General features: G+C 41.5%; 2 long non-coding RNA genes and 2 other non-coding genes across 4 annotated transcripts; 1 reads left to right on the top strand and 3 right to left on the bottom strand.

Annotated features, from left to right (window-relative positions):
- Positions 1 to 5,185: 5,185 nt before the first annotated feature.
- On the bottom strand, positions 5,186 to 5,279 carry trnai-uau (transfer RNA isoleucine (anticodon UAU)). Its single transcript has 2 exons — positions 5,242 to 5,279; positions 5,186 to 5,221 (listed from the first exon to the last, which is right to left on the bottom strand). It is a non-coding gene; the product is annotated as a tRNA-Ile (tRNA).
- A 270-nt stretch (positions 5,280 to 5,549) lies between these two features.
- On the bottom strand, positions 5,550 to 5,643 carry trnai-uau (transfer RNA isoleucine (anticodon UAU)). The gene is made up of 2 exons: positions 5,606 to 5,643; positions 5,550 to 5,585 (listed from the first exon to the last, which is right to left on the bottom strand). It is a non-coding gene; the product is annotated as a tRNA-Ile (tRNA).
- A 4,339-nt stretch (positions 5,644 to 9,982) lies between these two features.
- Positions 9,983 to 12,836, top strand: LOC114149642 (uncharacterized). The gene is made up of 6 exons (XR_003596550.1): positions 9,983 to 10,364; positions 10,536 to 10,639; positions 10,731 to 11,044; positions 11,554 to 11,726; positions 12,062 to 12,276; positions 12,353 to 12,836. It is a non-coding gene; the product is annotated as an uncharacterized LOC114149642 (long non-coding RNA).
- LOC114149650 (uncharacterized) lies at positions 12,280 to 14,028 on the bottom strand. The gene is made up of 3 exons (XR_003596551.1): positions 13,980 to 14,028; positions 13,174 to 13,392; positions 12,280 to 12,906 (listed from the first exon to the last, which is right to left on the bottom strand). It is a non-coding gene; the product is annotated as an uncharacterized LOC114149650 (long non-coding RNA).
- Positions 14,029 to 23,028: the final 9,000 nt, after the last annotated feature.

A 23,028-nucleotide genomic window follows, 5' to 3' on the forward strand; every position in this document is an offset into this window, starting at 1 on the left:
AAGTCTAGTTCTGTAGAACTCGAGACGGGTTTTGGTCTCAGAACACTTTTTGATGGTCTCCATCTCGTCTCGGAAGCTGAAGACTTGGGATTTTATTTCAAGACCACAACTGTAAAATTATCACTAACATGCCAGCATATTGTCCAGTTTATATCTTGGCATCTCTCACACACACAGAATAAAAAAATATCTAGAGTCTAAAAACAATAATCCAGCCTTTTGCGGCAGCGAGTTCATTTCTAATTCCTGCAGCTGAACAGAAGATTCAGGACGAGCCTGGAAAACATGAGTTAGGATGGAAACAGGCAGACATTTCAGATCTGATTGATTTTTCTCTTTGTGTTTTTATATCTGTGTGCTGATCTGCAGTAGAGCTGGAAGAAAAGCTGGAGTCTCTTTGATAAAGAACCCAGCAGCTCTGTCTGCCCCTTTGGGAAAATTACGGCACGTATTTTTCTCCATATGAGACACAAAAGGGAAGCCTGGTTTCTCAGTGACACGCTTCCCTGTGATTAGCTTCAGAGCCACATGGCGGAGAGAGGCGTGACCCAATCCGTGGTTATAATTATGGTCTCCCCTCTCCAGAGTAATCAGCAGCCATTAAAAGCCCCTTAGCTCAGCACCGCAGCATTAGCGGTTAGCATCTCCATTCCTCTGGGGAGAGACACAAACAGGACAAGTTACAGTAGAACTACTGCTACATACTTTTACTCAAGTAACAAGAAGCTTTACAAGAAAGTACTCTAATAAGAGTAAAAAAGTATTTGCCAAAATGTCAATACAATTATTGAGTAACTGATTAATTATCAGTCATTTAATATTTAAAAATTACATCATCAGATGGACCAAAATATAAAGTTATGTGGAAATTTTGGTATTTTAAGGACAAAAATTACAATAAATCATATAAGTAACCAAAAAAATCAAGCAAAAGAAAAGTTTTCAAAATCATTTCTTTCAATAAAAAACTAATTAAATAACAATCTTTAAAAGAAGCTGCAGCTGTCAGTCTGGTGAGGTTTCCGTTCAAATGTTCGCTTCTCATTCAGTGGGTAGAAAATCCCACTGAGTTCATAGTAAATGAAGGATTAACGTGGCGATGAAGCATCTTTCAGTTTTTCTAACAAACTGTTGGAACATGTCAGAGAAAATGTTCTGATCCTGATGCTAACCTTCATTAGCTCGTTAGCAATGCTAACCTTCATTAGCTCGTTAGCAGCACAAACTCCAGCTTTTTCTTCAGACTCGCTCCTCTTCCTCTGTTCGCTCCTCTTCATCGCCATTTCAACTCTCTCTGGTTCAAACTGAAAGGCCTGAATTTCCCTCAATGCGCAAAATTACTGTGCCGAGTCCGAAGGGACGGAGCTAGCACCGTAGCACCTAGCATACACTAACTACCCAGCATGCATTGCAGTGTAAACAGCATGGCGACGCCCGGGTGACTACATTTTACAGACTCATAAAAACGTATATTTCCACTCACCTACAGTGTTGTGTTTACATTTGAAATAAGTGTTTCAAATCAAATTTATTGCTACAACTTCTGGCTCCGTCTCAGGCAACAGAAAGGAAATTTTGGCCAAACTAAAACCAGGACTTTCTATTCTAGGAAACGGAGCAGAGACCACTGGAGGTTTTACACGTCCACATATTCCCTTTAGCACAAAGTTTAAAAACTATTTGTTAGGATCATAATTTCTGCTCCATATTTGGGCAACATTTACATGTGAGAACTGTAAAGCTGTAAAACTGTAAAGTATTGTTTAAAGTTTGTGTTGCTGTAAAAGCAGCAGAATGTGGGAGAAAAGAGACAAAAAAGTGAGATGAAGAAAACAGAAAAGGGAGAGTCTGAGGAGGAGGAGGAGGACGAAGGTTTACTCAGTGTTTTCCCTCCTTTGCTCTGTCTTTTGCCTCCTTTTTCATCTGTTTGAAGTGTGTGTGGGTGTAGGCATGTGTGTGTATGTGGGGATGGGCGTGTTGTGTGTGTGTGTGTGTGTGTGTGTGTGTGGCACACTTGAGTCTTTTACTGATTACCTGGCACACATCAGGTCTTTCAGAAGGGCTTTTAACCGTGGAGGATAATCTCTGTGTTTCATCGAGCAGCTGAGAAACCGTCTGATTCGTCTGAATCAATATGAAACTAAAGACGCTCTGCACTGGCTGCACATGGAAAACATCTTCTGTATTACAAAAAAATATTTTACCGCTAAGCCTAATAGATTTAGATTAAATGTGTTTTGTTGCTGAAGTGATGGTAAAACAATGTCAGCAGAGAAATCTAATATTATGTTTTATTAAAATTTGCCTGCCAGAAATCATTGATTCCCATCTTCTTCATGAGCTGATGAACTTTTTCTTCCTCTAGCAGCAGAGCTGTTTTCTGCAGGTTTTCCAGTTCCTCCGGTTGGAAGGCCTCCATACCATCACCCTAATCTTTCTCAAAGTATCTATCAGATTCATGTCCAAAATCCAAAACAATCAGATCACAGTAAAAAAATGTTTTAAAACCTTAAACTGCAGGGGTAGAAATAACGCTGTTTATCTGTATGTAATGCAAAAATACAGATTTAATTTGAATTATTTTCTGAGTTTTTCTTCTGAATTTGATGATTTCACATCTTATTGCCAAGTCTCCCACCAGGAGCTGTGCTGGAGGTCAGAGGTCGTCCTGTAATTTGAAAAGCTTTTGTGTTCAGAAAGCAAATATTTAAAGGTTTTCTGTTTCCATGTCGCTGCTGCTGTAAGCTTGAAGTTTAAACTTACAGCAGCAGCATTTAAAAGACGTTCAGACATGACTACCAGCTGTTTTACCTCATTAATGCACAGTTTTCTGTTACATTTGAATATTTTTAAAACCATAAATGTTCGTCCTGAATGAAATTAAGTCGTAAAAGTTTAGAATTTGGGCAGAAAATGAGTGAAGTTGAGTTTTCTCCTGATGAGAGCTGATGTATCTCTGAGGTGGTCGGGGTGTTTGTCCTCCCTCCTTCCCCCGCCTCCTGTGTTTTATGTGTGTGTGTGTGTGTGTGTCCTGCCCATCCTCTTCCATTCAGACCCCCGTTTACCATGACAATAGCTGCCTGCCGAGAAGCAGTGCTGTGTGTGAGTGGCCCACCACTGGCTGCTGGCGGGCCCTTTCAGTGCTGCGACCCTCCCGGGTCATAAAGAGGCTGGCAGCAGCGCCAGCGGCCCGTAAACTCACAGCTCTACACTTGTTGTGTCTGAACTGCGGTACCAGCAGCGCGCTGGACCGGCCGGGTTCATGTTCATGGTTTTGTCAGCAGATGAAACGGGAGGAGTTTGATTTTCTGAACCTGGTGGATGGGGCCGGTCTGAAAGGACGGGGACACAGCTGAGGACAGAGTGTCCAGAGTGGGAGGAGGAAGACGGGAAGCAGAGAAAAACAAGTTTGCTTTTGAGTCGTTACTGTAACTTATCCAACTGAACATCAACTGGAAGCTCTGAAAATACCATCCAGAAAGAACACAACACAAACGGTACCAGAGATCGGTACCAACAGAGCAGCAGCAGAAAACCTTCCCCACAAGCTGGGCAGCGAACCCAGAACATTCAGAACCAGAACCAGCAGATCTGTAGAAGGTTAGGAGAAAATGATACCAGCACCATGATCCTCTAGTCTGTCCTGGTTTGTCCTGCTGGACCTTTCTGGACTCCTGGCTGACAACTGGCAGCTGGACAGTCTGTCTCTCACTATACTGCCCCCTGGTGGCGACCTTAGGCAAGTGTGCAGCTACTTCCGTCTCCATGTCAAACGTCGAGACTAGTCCAGCAGCAGTTGGAGGATTTCTCTTTAGTCTTTAGCTAAAGACCACTAGCTATTTCTCCTGCTAGAGCTAGGCTACCACATTAGCTTTGTATTTACCCAGAATGCCATAGAGCTGTAGTCCACTTCCTCTTTCAAAGCGGCCCCCGGTCCTCTTTGCGTTCACATGCCTGCATTTGGTCTGGATTCAGACTGAGGTTCATCCATCCGTCCATTCTCTAACACCTTGACCCTTTGGGGTCGGGAGGTGCTGCTGCGCTTGGGGCGAGAGGTGGGGTCACCTGGACGGGTCGCCTGGACGGGTCGCCGGCCTGTGGCAGGCCTCAGACTGAGGCTTTTTAAGGTACATTTAATCATAAAGTCAGGACGTTTGGCTGATAAAGAAAACAATATTTCATAAAGTTTAGGTATGAATAATGATATTTAAGAGCTTCAGGAAACCTTTAGTAGGTTTGGGATGTTTGCTCCTGGCTGACTTCCTCTATTTATTCTTTACTAAATGTTGAGATTCATCAAATCTGTTTGCTAAATTATAAAATCACAAAATGTTTCAAGGAGGAATCATCAGAAAACTAAAAGCTCTTCAGCATCAGTCAGTCATGGCTGGTCAGACGCTCTAGATTCAGATGTTCGGCATTCAGTGTGTGTGTGTGGAGTGTGTGATGTGTGTATTAGCCATAGTTGCATGCCTCAGACCTTGGGAGGCCGGGCAAGCCCAGACTTGCCCGGCGGTCGGACAGAACCTGGCAGAGACGAAGCCTGAAGACACGCAGAGCAAACAAACGCTCCGACGTACGATGCATCCGCGTTTATCCATTACCACATCTGTGCTTTATCACTGCAGGCCACAGAGAAACGGGTGGGGGAGGGGAGTGATCCAGCTGTTATTGACCTGCAGCAAACAAAGCACAGTCTCTGATAACCAGCTGACAAGTCCTGAAGCAGCAGATCTTCGCTGAAACGGAGCGACTTCCAGAGGAAGAGATTCTGTTGATTTAGCCTGAGTCCTCCTAAACGTATTGACAGAGGGCCATGCATGGCCAATGGGACCTGTTGGGGTTACTGTGGAAATTTCCACTGCAGACGTTTCCTCTCCAGACTGTTTGGGATTTCTGTGACACTAATAAAAACTCCTGATGAGAAGCATTTTCACTCAGGGGGGAAACAAACCCAACAACAAGAAGTTTATAGTGATAAGATGTAAGAAAGCTGATTTCACTTCACACAAGGTTTAAAATACATCCCACATTTCCTACCAAGGAGAGACGGTGATTTTTGAGAGTGGCAGTGATTTTTATTACTGGGGTGAAATGTCTGTTTACCCATGCAGCCTGGCTTGATTGGCATAAAAAAGCATTTTAAGTCATTTTAACCATCACATCTTAATAAAATGGCTAGAACTGCTCCAGGTGAGGCTCGAACTCACAACCTCGGCATCTCTCACACCTTGTACTGTCTATAAGTACCGCGCGCTGACCGGTTGCGCCACTGGAGCTGATGGTTGATGATCTAGTGAATCTGTTCCCACTGGGAGACTTGTGCTTTTCTTTCAAACTGACTAAATGCTCAGCAGCTCAAATGTCAGATAAGAACTAAATCTTTGGTCACTAGCTGCTATACTAGAAAGTCTTTAGATCTGCTGCCTGAAACTTTGACAAAACTCACCTTAATGCCTTGAATTCAGTTAATATTGAGTAACATATCATTTACAGCTGTTACATTAACCCCTAGCAGGATTTTGTTTGATGCAATGTTAAAATTTCTGTGCTCCAGGTGAGGCTCGAACTCACAACCTCGGCATCTCTCACACTTTGTACTGTCTATAAGTACCGCGCGCTGACCGGTTGCGCCACTGGAGCTGATGAGCTTGTGGATCAGACCACTGGGTCCTGCTCATCCTGCCAGTAATCTGCTAACAGTTGAGCTAACTGTAAAAATTCAGATGAGTCTTCAAAGTAACGCACGACACCTGCTGCTACTCCTGTTGCCTGAAATTCAGCTGAGATCTAAGATCTCTTTCCTTAATTATCACATTTTTAAGTTTCTTTGTCCCTTTAAAAAACACTTTGCTCCAGGTGAGACTTAAACTTACAACCTCGGCATGACTCTGCTGGTCACTGTCTATAAGTACCGCACGCTAACCGATTGAGCCACTGGAACTTGTTCACCAAACCAGGATTGATCAATTAATCTGTAACAAGTCACAGAGTGTACCCAATTCAAAATAACGCCACACATTTTATATTTAGGACATTTCCGTGTCTAAGCCTTGGTAACATCACTATTGGTCTCCAACTGTCCTTCAACCTTACCGACTAATTCACGTCTTTCCTCATAGCGCCAATAAAAGACACATGTTCCAGGTGAGGTTCAAACTCACAACCTCTTACTCCATATACTGTCTATAAGTACGGCATGCTGACCGGTTGCACCACTAGAACTTGTTCACCAAACTAGGATTCATTAATTAATCTGTCTAAAGTCACTGGGTGAATTGACTTCAAAATATGGAAGACCTTAAATGTTAAATTCAGGACAATTCTGTGTTTTAAGGGTTGTAATCTCACACTCTGTCTCCAAACTTAGGCTTTTCTTCTGGTGTAATTGTTGGTTTTAGGAGTTTGTTCCTCAATCAGTGGGTTGCCAGTTCAATTCCTGCTCTGTCATTGTGTCCTTGGGCAAGACACTCCACCCGTCTAACCTGCTGGTGGTGGTCAGATTGCCCCGGGGCAGCTGCGGCTTCTATCCAGTAGCTTGCCACCATCAGCGTGGGGTCTTGATAAACCTTACCGTCTAATTCATGTCTTTACTAATCGCTACAGTTTAAATGATGAGAAAATCTTTGTTGAATCTTTAATTAAAAGCAACACATTTACAGTCAGTAAACTCAGCTACAAATCAATAAACTGCACTAGCAGAAACATCATCATGTGGAAGAGTTAATCTGTACCTGCCCAACCTGTTCCAGGTGAGACTCGAACTCACAACCTCAGCTTGTCTCCCACATGTTGCTCTGTTGGTCACTGCAAAACTGCGACCCACCACTGGAGCTGATGGGCCTGTTCATCACACCACTGGATCATCTAGCAATGCTTTGTTTATAGAAATATCTACTGCAGCTAAAATATATTTTAAAGACTATTAATATATCAAACAAGTGAAGAAATATAATTTTCATCAGAATAAAAAAACAGCTGAAAAGTTTCAGCAGTTTCATAATTCCTCTATAATGCCTTGTGTTCAGTTGACATAGAGGCTGAACTTCTCATCCAGCTGTGATATTAATATATTAGTGAGGGTAGGGGTTAGGGTTAGGTACCCTCCAGCACCTGCAGCTCCAGTGCTCCAGGTGAGGCTCGAACCCACAACTTCGACACCTCGTATCGTCTATAAGTACCGTGCACTGACCGGTTGCACCACTAGAGCTGATGGTTGATCACCTGGTGCAGTGGTTCCTAAAGTGTGGGGCGCGCCCCCTGGAGGGGCACAGTGCCATTACAGGGGAGGTGTGGGGGGAAGCAGTATGGATGAATAAAAAAAAACAACTAAAGTTACACAAAAGTGTTTCACTGTAAAGATGGTTTGTAGTTTGTTACAACCTGAAGTGTGAAATAAACGTCAGTGGAGTTTGAAAACAAAATATGTGTTGAGGTTTATGTCTGGTTGAACGATGTGTGACCAGCTGATTCTTTTTCTTTATTGGGGGATTTTATTGTAATCTATAGGGGCCCAGAAAATTTTTGGTCTGATTAGTCTGATAAGTAACATGCTGACCAACTGCAGTACATAGAGAGACTGCTGACTGCCAGGACTTCAGCTGTTGATCACACCATTGAACCCAGTCAGTCATCTGTTTGTGTAAAGCTTAAGCCAAATGTGAAATCTTTGATCGTTCTCCAGCACAAGGAGCCACTTCTGCATAGGAATGTCCCCAAAGCAAAGGGGGAGACTACAGGGTCCCACCAGTCCGGTTTGGTCCGCTTTTACCCAACTGCAGTTCATCGGTCTATAAAGTCTGGTTTGGTTGGTGAGCTGTGAACGTTAATCGACCTCTGACCTCTGACCTTTGGTCCTCCAAACCTCGGTCTAGGTTCGGTTGAAGTGAACTCTGGTTCAGTTTGAATGTGAACGCCAAGCGGAGCGCAAACCGCTCTAACAGCAGGAAGTGGATGCAGGGCTTTCTGGGTAAATACAACCAAAGCTAACATGCTAGCCTAGTGCTAGCAGCAGTAATGTCAGAACAAAGTAATTGCTCATAAACTGATATTTCTGCAAGTTTTAATAATAATGATCAATCACGACATCCCAACTGGAAGGAAACTTCCAGCAGCTTCCCAGTCCAGTCAAGCCCAGACTTGTCTTGTTCAATCATTAGTCCTCTTGTCTTACTGCAAACACAACAAGCCCCTCCCCCTCCTCTCAGCTATGCATCCCTGTTGACCCATCACTAACCGACTGAAACCAGGAGGGAGGACCAGACCATTTCATTAAGAACAATAAAACACATGCAATGTGGGAGAGCTGCATTCCACAGCCCATAATTAGCCTGAACACTGGAAATGTGAAGAACTGATTGTGTTCTAGTTTTACAGCCAGACGTGTTTGTGACCATTCAGAAAGAGTCATAAAAATGCAACATTTTAAACATCGAATGACTAATCTAACGTGAAGTTTTAAGAATATCCCTGGTGGTAAACGTGCAAATTTACACTTTGTGTAAATGTGCAAGATGAGATCTAGATCTCAACGGGGTTCACCTGGTTCAGTAAAGGAAATTTAAAAAATAGTTCCGCTAACGCTAAAGCGCAGTACTTAGCTAGGCTAATATTCTAAAACACTTTATTCAATCATATTGATATCTATCATAAAAGGTTGACATTTAAATTAGAGTTTTAGAATTTACCCAAAAAATGCATTTAGGGTAAGTTAAACGTGCTAAACATTTTGAAAGTTAACAAAAATACAAAAGTGCTAAGCAAAATGTTAGCGCTGTGATTAGAGCATTAGCAGATTAGCAGCACTGGAAACAATAAAATCCTACAAACAGACGAAAGGCTAATTTAAAAAAAATAATTTAGAGTTTTGCCCGCGCTGGACCTGATTGCTGTGTCTGCATCAGCTCATAAAGAAGACAGCAATATCAAAGCTTGAACCTTTATTTATATAATGTATAAATTCTTTATGCAGCTAGCTGCTTTGCAATGTGCATTAAACTTGTTTGGGAAAGCAGAACTGCTGCAGGAATCTCTGGCTTTATAAGAATGGTAGATTTTGTCATCAGTAAATATTTTCCAGGTTCAAAAGACAAAACAGGTAACCAGGCCGCCTCCTGGCGGTACGCCGTCTGAACATTTTGGAGCTGAAAGTTGCTGTGAGAACTCTTTGTTCCTGGTTGTCTGACTAAATGTTCTTTACTATTCCTGTCTGGTTCCCGGTGAGCGTTCCATGAAAACACGTCTGTAGAGACTCAAACCGAGCAGGAGGGAGGAGAGACAGCAGAGCCGGACGGATGAACGGAGAATCAGTGTTGTATAGTAACGAAGTAAAAATACTTCACTACTTTACTTAAATATATTTTGGAGTACTTCATACTTTCCTCGAGTATGAAAATTTTTGATGACTTTCACTTTTACTTCACTATATTTCCGAACTTAATTGCGTACTTTTACTCCGATACATTTTCAATGTGTGGTTTAGTTACTCGTTACAAAAAAGCGAGAGAGAGAAACAAAGTGTTTTGACCCCACCTACTGATTAGCAAGTAGCAAGCAGGCTACCGAACAAAGTCCGTAGCCTGCTTGCCTGGGCTTGTTCATCACCTCCAATAGGATACTACGGTGGCCGACAGGTGCAAATGCGCAGCAAAAGAGAAAACATGCAAACAAACAAAAAAACACGCGCACAAATTAAATGCGGCAAGCAAAAAGCGAATAAAATGCAGCAAACAAAAAGACAGACGCAAACAAAAAAGAAAACACCCCCGAATGAAATGCAGCAAACAAAAAGTGTTGAAAACGGAAGTGCTCCAGACCACTAGGGGGAGTTAAAGAAAATAGTATTCATTTCTATGGGACCAGACGCAAGATTCAGAGAAAGAAATTTGAAAGAAAGTAAAGGTACGTATTACTATATTTCTTTTCAGATACGCCGTCTTTTATAATATTATAGAATAACAGAATAATTTATGGGTAGCGTGATAGACTTTGTGTCAGTCATACCGTTCTGGGCTCGGTCTCGTAGATGCTTGCCCGAATTAACAAAGCAATTATGCTAATCATACCGCAAGAAAAAATAAATAAATTACACACTCGTATAATTAAATATCTTTTTTGAGAATGACTCATTTCAGCGTTTTAGTAGGCAATGTCTCCACTTTTAATGTATTTATTTCCTGACGTTAAAAAACAAATTTTCTTTCAGATGTACTGTCCATTTTGTGGAACTGCCGCCATAAATTCTGCAGACTTTTGTTGTCAATGTGACAGAAACATAAAATGTGTCCAAGATCATGCAAACAAAGCCCAAGATGAGAGGAACACTACCACTGCAACTCCCGATGTTCAACCAAGCACCAGCACAGGTAAACCGAAGCATGGGTTATTTATTTCAGCATGCTTAAGTGTTAGCATTTTAAACCATCTGTAGATGCAGGTACGATCATTGCAGTATTGATCGTACCTGCAATTAATAATTCATGCATTTAAATTATAACTAAAGTGCCAATCGTGTATTTTTTTATTACGAATTTCAGGTGTAGAGTATTTCATGAACTTTAGAGCTATAAAAGAGAGGGAAAGAAAGAAATTTTTTACCAAGAAGCATCAGAACAAAACACAGAAGGGAAATAAACTGAAGGTATGCCTTTAATTTAGTGCAAACACAAACTGGAAATTACATACTTGATCAAATAATTTAATTTGATTGATTAAATTTTGTCTCTCCCCAGATTAATGTTGGGCTTATGAGGATGCAGGGAGATTCCCTTAAGACAGTGAGAGGGAAGTTACTTCCAGTTGAGATTCACCCTGAGTGGGCATCGGAACAAGTGCTTGCTGCTGCTGTAAAGAAGCAAAAGGATATAGGTCAATATAGACCTGAGAGATTGTGCCCATGTCTTGTTGTATCCTGATGCAAGGGAGGTTAAGAACATCCCAGGAACAGACATTCCTTTCACAGTGCAAAAGTACAAGGAGGCAATTGGAAAGCCTTACCAAAGAATTACGCTTTACATTTGCCCTGTTGAGGAATTTGCAAAAAGCTGTAAGTGCTTTTGATCTGCATTCCAAATAGTTTGAAGATCAATTTTGCTATAGTCTTATAGTTAAAATGGCAAAATTTCCTCCAATATCCAGAATTCTGTGCATGATTAATTCTAGCTATGATGTCATATATTTTATCTAAGGAAGCCAAAGGATTTTCCTCTTTACAAAACCTACCTCCCTTTTGTAAAGACTGATGTACAAACGTACATTTTATTAATTGCAAAATTTAGCCTTGCAAAAGAAAATTTATTATTTATAGTACACATTTATAGTATATTTCTTTTCACTGGTTGTTGAAATGATAGTAACCATTTTCCTTTGGTTAATATCAACGAACAAAGCTGTGTGGTTCATAGTAATAGAAGACTTACTGTGTTCAAATAACTTTAATAACATAAACTTACCTAATTTTTAAAGTCCAATCAGTAATACCTTTATAACAAATTTATATCAGTAATGATTTCATAAATATTAATTTATGTTTTTGGTTATTGTTCTCTACCATAGATATCCAGTGCAGGTACATTGACTGAACTACACCAGTCAGTTGAAAGACATGCAAGCATCTTGCAAACTGCTGGCTGCTTGCAGTTCCCTGTGACTGTTGATGACAAATTGAAAATTGTAAAGGAGTTCATTGATTGGTACATCATTTACCGCAACCATTTCTCTATTCAAAGGTAATGTTTCTCTTCCTTAACTTAAAAAATAACTATGCTAATTTAGTTACTATTTTGTTGCAGTTAATACAAGCAAATGTACAATAGTGCAAGAATCAATCAATCAACAGCACCCAGCAGCCAAATAAGTAGGAGCCTTATTGATTGGACGGCTTAACTGGAGAAAATTAACGTTACTGTAGGTTAATTCACTGTGTACAGTGCATCAGCAATATTACCTATGCTAAATAAAAATAATAAAAAAAGATTAGACATATTAATGTTCTTTGTGTTACTGAAAAATATCAGCTCTTTTGATAATAATTAAGGTGATTTCTGTTTCAAACTTTTTATAGATTCAAGGATGGCCTTTCAACACTGAACTTCCAGAATGCTTTGGAGCAGCATGCTTCCGTCTTCAGGCCATTTATGTGTGCAAGAGTGGAACAGCTGACATCCAAAATATTGGAGGAAATATTTGAGGTTCAGCTCAGTGAAAAGGGTAGCAGCAGACGACATGAGGAAACAAGAGTGCTAGGATTCTGGAGAGACTTTCTCCTTGACACAGAAGGTGGACTTTAAGATTTATTGCTATATTCTGGTGTTATTGTAATATCTGATACATAAACTCATTGCTTCTTTTCTAGAACAAAAAACGGGTCTCTCTCTCCAGGACATCCTGATGTTTGCCACCGGCTTGAACACACTACCTCCATCTTCAATTCTGCCACCACCAAAACTGATCTTTCAGGCCACTTCTCGTTTTCCTGTCAGTAGCACCTGCTCCAACACTATCAAAATACCAATGTCCAAGACGTATCATCAGTTTAAAGAAAACATGGACTTTGGGATTCAAAACTCCCCTGGATTTGGGCTTTATTAAGGTCAAATGCATAACAACAAAACAAAATGCTAACTATTTAACTTGTCAAACCTGTTCAGTTATGACACTGTTTAGTGTTTGTGTGCGACCTTCAAATTTGGATTCTTGTTTGTTTATAAGTCCGCCATGTTTTTCAGTTTGATATAGTTTTCGACACATGATTCCCAACTCTGTGGATGTGCTAGGCCACACTGTCTCTGGAGGTTCTCAAAATGTGCCTGAAGGTGTTCAACTCCACATTGAATGTTGTTAGTCTCTGTCACAAACTGTCCCAATTGCTCCTGGGAGACTGGGAAACCACAGTATGTTCCACCAAACCTAGGAATAGAAGAAGCACAGTAAACATTTAGTTATATTTACATTTCTTCACTAAACTGTTACTGCTGTGACTATTGTTGTAACCTGTCTAAATGATTAATTGTATTTAAATTTACATTTTAGAAATTGTCATCTGAAATTGTTAGAATAAAAAGTGACATACTGTTAACACATTGTTCATTATTTTTGTTTTGGCAAATTAATTTTTAGAGTTCCCAAAGAGCTTTTAAATTAACCAGATGTTGAAGACAAAAACAAAAAAATTACCTGTGAGGTAGATGATACATCACATCTGGTTTACCAGATGGACAGCAAGATTGTTTAACAGGTCTTATGGTATGTTTATTCCACCTGTCCTTGCATTCATCAAGATCTCTCTGTAGAATATCCATGAAGACAAACCGCACAAGGCATGTGTGGTCATGACTTCCATTGAAGAGATGTCTTTCCTTCAAATCGTTCATGAGATCCATCCAGAACTGAGATCTACAATAAACCAAAATTATAAGATAATTATATCAGCAGAAAGTAATAGGACTAGTTTCTATGTCATGAAAATATTTAAATATATGTTGACCTACAAAGTTAAATATAATGTAAGCAGACATCAACTGTTATACTTTAAATGTTGAGCTTCTGATTCATCCATTTCAAATGTTACACTATAAAATTAAGTTGTATATAGCACAAAAACATAATAATATCTTTTTACTGCCCAACACCAGGGAAATTAAGTTGGCACAGTAAAAATGTTACACAATTCAAACAATTAAGTTCACACCAAAATAGAATCTGTGTAAAAACTGAGTAACATACAGTACAGTAAGGGCAAAAGTTCTGTGCTGTTATTAAAAGTAGCTTATAAATAGTCTACTCTACAAAACTATGTGCAGTTAGGCATGATAATTTTAAAAAATATTTTAAAAAAATAGAATAAACCATATTTATTGAGATAAACAGCTGGGATATATATCTAAAAAAAAGTGTGGCTTGTTAAACCAAAAGTACTTCATGAATATGTGCGACATCAAACGCGTTGCTAATTCAAATCCAGTAGATCATATTAAACTTACTTATCCAAATCACTGTGCGTTGCTATTTTCTTTTGTAATTTAATTTAATCCTTATGTACGTCTTGGGGAGCGACCGCCCTTTACATGTGACAGTTATCTGCGGCGACAGAAACATAAACAATACGGTGAGGAGGGAGATGCGTATGTTGTTGCTGGGAAAACAGGAACTATTTTGATATGACTGACACAAAGTCTATCACGCTACCCATAAATTATTCTGTTATTCTATAATATTATAAAAGACGGCGTATCTGAAAAGAAATATAGTAATACGTACTGTCGCAAGATTAGTTTCTGTTGTACATCTAGAGTAACGGTAGTTACACTTCCTGACCACTGGGGGAGCCCTAGGAAAGGACACACAGAAACGAGTTCGAATAGGAAGTAGTTCATGTTGTTACCTGATGCTAGAAGCAACAATAAAGAGCACGGCTTTTCAACGGGATAGCTTCTCCTGTCTTCCCTCATATCATGACATGGTGTCAGAATTAAGGACTTAAACGCCTACAGAGAGAGCACAATGGCAAAGTTTGGACCTCCGGAGCCGTTTGACTTTACGCAGCCTGCGGAGTGGCTGACATGGCGGCAGAGATTCTCCCGCTTCAGAGTTGCGTCGAAACTCGACAGGGAGAGCAGCGAGGTGCAGGTAAATTCGCTCCTGTACTCCATGGGGAGGGATGCCGAACCTATTTACGGCTCTTTCGTGTTTCCTGCTGCAACGGAGGATATGCCACATCCAGAGTATGAGTTCGCCCTAGTGATGCAGAAGTTTGACGAACACTTTGTTCCGAAAAGAAACGTCATCCATGACCGCGCCTGTTTTCACAAACGGAGCCAGAGAGCCGGTGAGACAGTGGAAGCTTTCGTGCGGAGCTTATATGAGCTCGCGCAGCACTGCGAGTTCGGCGTGGGGAAAGACGAGCAGATTCGGGACCGGATCGTTATTGGAATAATGGATAAAGAGGTTTCTCAAAGACTTCAACTAGAAGTGGACCTGACTCTGGAGAGAGCCATCCAGCTAGCACGTCAGAGTGAACAAGTGAAACAGCAAAGTGCGGAGCGCGTGGAAACTACAGTGAATGAGGTGAGACAGAAACAGTTTAGCAGCACAAGGAGGAGCTTCGTGAAACCACGGCAGAAACAAGCACAGACGTACGGCGAGAAAAGACAGAACTGTCAGAGATGCGATAGGATGCACGACAGAAAAGAAAACTGTCCCGCCCGAAATAAAAAATGCAGAAAGTGTAACAAAATGGGACATTTTGAGGCTGTGTGTAAAACTAAAATGCTCAAACAAGTCAGAGCTGAAACTGCTACATGTTCGGATGAGGATTCATTCTTTATTGGTGAACTGTTCCTTAGGGCAGCAGCAAAGTCAAATGTCATCGAGGAGTCAGACTCAGACATCGACTGGGACATAGAGCTGCTGGTGAATGGTAGCCCAGTGAATTTTAAAATCGACACTGGTGCTGATACCACAGTCATGACAGACGCAACTTTCAATAATCTGCAGAAAAAACCAAAACTGCATAAATCCAGATCAACAGTGTACAGTCCAGGTGGAAAAGTCAGATGCGTGGGCACGTTTCTCGCTACCACCACACACAACGGTCAGAAATACCAGTACTGGATTACGGTTATCAAAGGACAGTTTGTCAGTAACCTATTAGGCAGAGCAGTGGCAAAGCAAATGGGACTGGTCAAACAAGTCAATGCCATCAGTGGGGACTATTTGTTATCCAGTGATGTGTTTGGGGAAATAGGAATGCTGAACTGTGCGGCAGTTCAAATTGAGCTGGCGGAAGAGGCAATTCCATACAGCGTCAGTACGCCACGCCGAGTCCCTTTTCCCCTCCTTCCAAAGGTGGAGAAAGAACTAAAGCGGATGCTAAATCTTGGGATCATTGAGGAGGTCACCGGACCAACAGATTGGTGTGCCCCAATGGTGCCTGTTCCAAAACGCAACAAGGACGAAGTTAGGGTGTGTGTAGATTTAAAACGATTGAACAAGGGCGTTAAGCGGGAACGCTACATTTTACCTACATTAGATGACATAACACCTAAACTGGCGGGAGCCAAGATTTTCTCCACTCTGGATGCCTCTAGTGGGTTTTGGCAAATTCCATTGGACCCCAGCTGCCAAAGACTGACCACATTCATTACCCCAATGGGCCGGTTTTGCTTCAAACGCTTACCATTCGGGATTACATCTGCTCCTGAGATTTTCCAGCGACTGATGAGTAATCTACTTAAAAACCTGGAAGGGACTGTTGTCGTGATGGACGATATTCTGGTTTATGGATCTACCAAAGAGCAACATGACCGCCGACTCGATGCAGTTTTGCGGACGATCAAGGCGTCCGGTCTTAAGTTGAACAGGGCCAAGTGTCACTTTGGGAAAACTGAACTGCAGTTCTTCGGACACATCATTAGTGCTGACGGTGTAAAGCCTGATGAGAGCAAAGTGGATGCTATTGCTAGAATGCCTTGTCCTTCAAATGTGGAGCAGCTGAGACAGGTGCTTGGGCTGGTAAACTATGTGGGGAAATTCCTACCAGGTCTGTCTACAGTGCTGTACCCACTGACTAATCTGCTCAAGAAAGAGACTGCATGGGTTTGGGATGAACCCCAGGAGCGAGCATTCAACAAGGCCAAAGCAATGCTCATAGCTGCGCCAGCCCTTTGCTACTACGACGCCAACAAACTGACAGTGGTTAGCGCCGATGCCAGCAGTTATGGCCTTGGTGCTGCTCTGTTACAAGACCATGAGGGGGAGTTGCGTCCTGTTGCCTTTTGCTCGCGCACACTTACAGATACAGAGAAGAGGTATTCACAGATTGAAAAAGAGTGTCTGGCGTCAGTCTGGGCCTGTGAACGTTTTGCTCGCTACATACAAGGGATGGGCCACGTCCGGTTACAAACCGATCATAAGCCACTGGTACCACTGATCAACTCTTATGATCTTGACAAAACACCACTAAGATGCCAGAGACTACTTATGCGTCTTATGAGGTTCAATGTCACTGCTGAACATGTTCCTGGTAAACAGCTCGTAGTCGCTGACACACTCTCCAGACATCCGTTGGAAGACAGTTCTACTCCAGAAACTGAAACACAAGTAAAGGCATACGTCAACACTATGGTGGCTAGCAAGCCAATCAGGTCACCAAAGCTGGAGGAACTCCGCCAGACTACACGAACTGATGCTGAACTTCAAAAAGTAATCATGTTTATCAGAAAAGGGTGGCCCCGCTATATGGCAGAGAGCTCACTACTGCACAGATACTATGCAGTCAGAAGTCACCTATCAGAGTTAGATGGGCTGGTCCTTTATCACGACCGCATTGTAGTTCCAACAGCACTCCGAGCTGGGGTTTTAGACCAACTACATGAAGGCCACCAGGGCCTCACCAAGTGTCGTGAGCGTGCGAAGTTGACAGTGTGGTGGCCGAAGATTGGTGCACAGATTACAAGCAAGGTGAAGTTCTGCGATTTTTGCAGAGAGCACAAACCTACACAGAGACATGAACCACTGATGACAACTTCCCTGCCCAGTGGTCCATGGCAGAGAATTGGAGTCGACCTGTTTGTGCTTGAGGGTAAGACGTATCTTGTTGCTGTTGATTATTTTTCCAGGGACATTGAAATCGCTTCCCTCACCACCGCTTCCAGCACTCAAGTTATCAACAAGCTCAAACACATGTTTGTGAGATGGGGCATCCCGCTAGAACTTGTCAGCGACAATGGGACACAGTTTACGTCGACAGAGTTCCAAGAATTCAAGCAGAGGTATGGGTTCACTCACATAACCTCAAGCCCCCATTACCCGCAATCTAACGGAGCTGCAGAAAGGGCTGTTCAGACTGCTAAGCACGTGCTTAAACAACCTGACCCCTGCTTAGCCCTTATGAGTTACCGCTCCACACCGGTAGCGGCAACAGGTTACAGTCCAGTGCAACTTATGACTGGCTGACAGATCCGCACCACTGTTCCTATCCTGGAAAAAACATTGATGCCAAGCGCAGTCAACCCAGACCTAGTTTACTTAAAGGATGCCAAGGCTAAAGATTCTTATAGATCCTTCTACAACCGCAGATATTCAGCTCGCCCTCTTCCCGACCTTCTCCCTGGTCAAAATGTGAGAGTGAAACTTGATGGGGAAAAAGGGTGGACAACGCCTGCCAAAGTCATCAGCAAGTCCAAAGAGCCAAGATCCTATCTTGTAGAAATGGCCAACGGGAGCGTGACCCGTCGCAACAGACGTCACCTTCAGGAGGTTCCTGCGACCGATATTCCTGTAGCACAGCATTTGGCTGAGTCTGCAGTGCCACAACAGAACTGCAGATCCCCAGCTACAGAGGTGGCCATTTCATCTGAACCGCCATCAAATCAGCCAGTAGCGAGCCCTCCTTCAGAATCGTCCTTCCCACCATCTACTCCTGTGAGGACAACTTCCAGGGGACGCGAAATAAAGCTGCCTCTGAGATTCAGAGACTAGAAGGTTTAAAAGGGCATAATAATCCCTATCAGGGCTGAGGGCAGTCTACCCCTGTGATGTCCTGTATTGTTTTGTATGGAATTTGTTAAGGCTGTTATTGAAAAAAAAAGTTCTGAAAACAAGAAGCCTTTGGTGAAAGAAATGTGACAGTTAAAGATTGAGTTAATTGGAGTAATTAATTGTATTAGAGAATGTACTATTTACTATCCTTTAAGACATTGAAATAACTTGCAGATTTTGCAATCTTGCAATCTTTAACTTTAAAAGAAGGGAGATGTCGCAAGATTAGTTTCTGTTGTACATCTAGAGTAACGGTAGTTACACTTCCTGACCACTGGGGGAGCCCTAGGAAAGGACACACAGAAACGAGTTCGAATAGGAAGTAGTTCATGTTGTTACCTGATGCTAGAAGCAACAATAAAGAGCACGGCTTTTCAACGGGATAGCTTCTCCTGTCTTCCCTCATATCATGACACGTACCTTTACTTTCTTTCAAATTTCTTTCTCTGAATCTTGCATCTGGTCCCATAGAAATTAATACTATTTTCTTTGACTCCCCCTAGTGGTCTGGAGCACTTCCGTTTTCAACACTTTTTGTTTGCTGCATTTCATTCGGGGGTGTCTTCTTTTTTGTTTGCGTCTGTCTTTTTGTTTGCTGTATTTTATTCGCTTTTTGCTTGCCGCATTTAATTTGTGCGCGTGTTTTTTTGTTTGTTTGCATGTTTTCTCTTTTGCTGCGCATTTGCACCTGTCGGCCACCGTAGGATACACCTGTTTCGCTTCTCCCATTAAACACAAAGCAAATCTCGCAATCAGCAGCAGCCACATGGAGGAGGAGACGGAGACCAACGACTGCAACTACGTCGGACACGGCTCCAGGGGAACCACCAGCTGGTGATAGGGTGACCAGACGTCCTCTTTTTCCCGGACATGTCCTACTTTTCAGACCTAAAAAGATGTCCGGGGGGAATTTAAAAATTGTCCGGGATTTTGGTCAACTGCCTCAAAACACATTACATAGCTTACAGTGCATTATAGGGCACTGCGCACGGCGCTGCGTGTCACGTAATCACTGAGCCGAGTCAGTGGGCAGCAGCGCACCCCCCCCCTCCCGCTCCAAAGTTGTCTGGGTTTTTTTTTCTTTTGCATAATGACCAGTTGTGTGCACCACCTATTGACTGATTCACTGATTTGTGAAGTAGAGTAATCGTAACAGATCTTTTTCTTCATGTTGGCCGCATTTTCTGTACTATTTATTTTTCTCATTTTCAGCACTGACCTTACTTGAAGGGAAAACTTAAGGCTTACAAAAACTTAGTATTTTCTGTCCTGGAGGGTTTACTAAGAAGCTGGTTCAGTTGTAAAGCAGGTTAAGTTAACCTTGTGCTATAGATAAAGCACCTAATTTTCTTAACTAAATGATGCCTGCAGGTATATCTATTAGCAGGTTTAATTTTGCCTGCACTTGGTTGTGTACATTATTTTAAGTGTATTTGACAAGTTTACCAAAATATAAAAAATGTCATTCAAACTGCATTTGCTTTGTTTTACTTTTTACTTGTACTTTTCATTACATTACTTGAGTACATCCATTTTTACAGTAATTTCCATACTTAAGTACAAGAAGTTTCAGGTACTTTAAGACTTTAACTCAAGTAACATTTCAGTCAGTGACTTGGACTTTTACCAAAGTCATATTTTGGAGAGGTACCTGTACTTTTACTTGACTCTGAGATTTCAGTACTTTATACAACACTGCGGAGAATCTCCTTCAGAGGCTTCAGGACGGCATCCAGGGAAAAGGTATTGTTGAAGTGATTGCTAATGAGCCGTGTGTGTGTGTGTGTGTGTGTGTGAGGTGATGAGAAGCAGTGTTTAGGACAGCTGGAGGGCGATGAAGAGGCTTTGCCTCCAGAGATGAAGATGAAATGAGTGTCTGCGGGGAGGGTGCCACTCGGGAGTTTCTGTGTTTTACTTTGTGCAGGTCCGGTCCGATTCTCTCAGGATTTACGTTTATTCCTGCAAAACGCCTGCAAAGAAAAGCAGAACGCACAAAAACTGAAACCTGAACATCAACATCAAGGTTTGGGTTAAATTTACTAATTATGCTGAAAGGAACTCACCTGTCGCAGTGAAGAGTCGGTTTGATTATTCTGGGATGTTTGTGAATTTAACTGCTGAAAAGCCTGAAAACGGCAGAATCGTCATGGTAAAATTGGGTCTCTGTCTCTTTAAGAACTCCTGCTGTTTCTGAAGCTCCGCCTCCAGGAAGTCGTCCCAACATGGCTCCTCTATTAACCCTTTAACATTTTTACTAGTGTTGCTCTGAGCAGCAGTTTCTATAATGAGCTCAGCAGCTGTTTGCTAATCGCTGCTGGCTAGTCTGGAGGAGCTGAGAGGGGGAGGAGCTGCGCCTCGAAGGCGGGGCTAGGTCTTCTCAGGCGTTTTAACAGCTGAATGGTTGCCATGGAGACAAAAGGATTTTTCAAACATGAAAGAATCAAAGCAACGCTGCAGGAAAAACATGAAAATATGACGATGACAAGATTAAAAAATAGATTTTAAATGATACTGGCCCTTTAAAACTTTGGATCTACAATGAATAACATCCATTATTTATTAGTAAAATGTACTATTTTATTTATTTGTCTTCTTAATTTAGTTAAAATAATAAGTGTGATGTGATGTTTTATTAATCTATAAGCAGGAAAATGACAAAAAAATTCTCACTGAGGAGCCGAAAAAACCTTAATCTGTGTGTGTGTGTGTGAGGGGGGGTCTGTCAGTGTCAGCCCAGCTGGTGTATGGGACCCCACTGGGAGAATGGGGGGGGTATAACGTTACTCTGCCACGGCGGCTCATCAGGCAGGTGTACGCCACGGATCCGTCACACACACGTGTCTAAATACCACACACACACACACTTCACCTGACAGCAAGGCTGCTGATGGATCTGAGTGTGTGTGTGAGTTGCAGTGAATAGAGAGGGGCTGTTGGCCAGCTGGCAGGGTCCCGTTTCAGGTAAACACGACTCCTCCACGTCCAGCATCCGCTCCCTGAGGAACCCCACAGCCCGGGTTCAACCCCAAACTAAAACTAAAACTAAACAGAGTGATGAGATGAGATGTGAATGAGGAGGAACGAGAGGAAGAGGAGGAGAGATGATTCCTCATGAAGATGAAGGCAGGAAACAGGAAGGTATTAATCGATTAATCAAATAAAAATATTGCCACATTCTGCAGATTTTTTATTAGTCACTTAAACATTTTTATACAATATTAGAAATACGTTAAAAATGAAATAATTCAGAGCAGAACCAGAACATCTGCTAGCTTAGCTTATCTCTAACGATGCTAAAATGTAGCTACAGCTACCTTATTCAAGCTCATTTAACTTAGATGGCCTATTTAAAGTAACAAGAGGCTGTCGCTGATATGAATGGCCTCCTGCAGCAGGATGAGCAAAACGACAAATTATTTAATATTCACCCAAATCATCTGGTCAAAGATTCTTCATCTGATTTCTAATTTTATCAACTGAGAAAATAAATTTGACCAGAATCTCAAACATTTAATAAACTTTTTTCACCTCTTTGCTGCTTTTCTGCTTCAGGTGTTTTTATCCAGAGCAATGCTGTCAGTGTGTGTGTGTGTGTGTGTGTGTGTGTGTGTGTGTGTGGTCACTGAGCCAGGAAGAACCAACATGTTTTCTGGTTGATGACTTTAGAAAACCTGATTTAATCAACAGAACCTTCATCCAAAGGTTGCAGGTTTTTACCCAGAAATACTCCACTGGCGCCATCTAGCGGTCATCGAAGGAATGAACATTTATTTTGTTTTACATGAAAGAATAATAAAATCTGGAAAGTTTAAGGAAATGAAAAAAAGGAACAATGTCATTATTGCTTAATTTAACTCTGCAGACAGAGAAAAACCTTTAGTTTGTCTGATGAAGTTGGACTGGAGACATGAATATTAATAGTGATGCTAAATATTTAGTATTGATCCGATACATAGGGCCAGTGTTGATATCAATACTTTGGTAATAAATATAATAAAGCTAAAAAATCATCAGACTTCTGACCTTCAGATGATTTTTTTTCTTTAAATAATTTTTGTTCAAACTTCAGGCAGAATTTGGACAATATCAGATATAATTGAGAAACAGCAATAAATCAAAAAATCTAAAACTGAAGCATTGATCTTACCTCACCAGTATCGATAAATAGTTCCAGTATTTTGGATCAAATCAGTTCTGATTTGTTCTCAAATATTTTTTGCACGTTTTACTAAAAGAAAATGCACACAAGTTTGTTTCTCTATTGTTTCAGTTTATCATGTTAATGTATTAAATTATTTCCTATAGAAAAATAATTTAAAAAACCCAGAAAAACACCTGATGGTCAGAAGTTTGATGTGTATCAAACTTAACAAACTGTATCGGTGTATCGGTATCAGTATCAGTGATCCTGTATTTAGTTTGTTGGTTGAACTAAAATGTTCAGCTGTTAGTGAGAAACGAACAGGACGAGTCCAGCTCAGCTGAAAAGGA

Source organism: Xiphophorus couchianus, chromosome 2 (assembly GCF_001444195.1).
Source record: "Xiphophorus couchianus chromosome 2, X_couchianus-1.0, whole genome shotgun sequence".
NCBI lineage: Eukaryota > Metazoa > Chordata > Actinopteri > Cyprinodontiformes > Poeciliidae > Xiphophorus > Xiphophorus couchianus.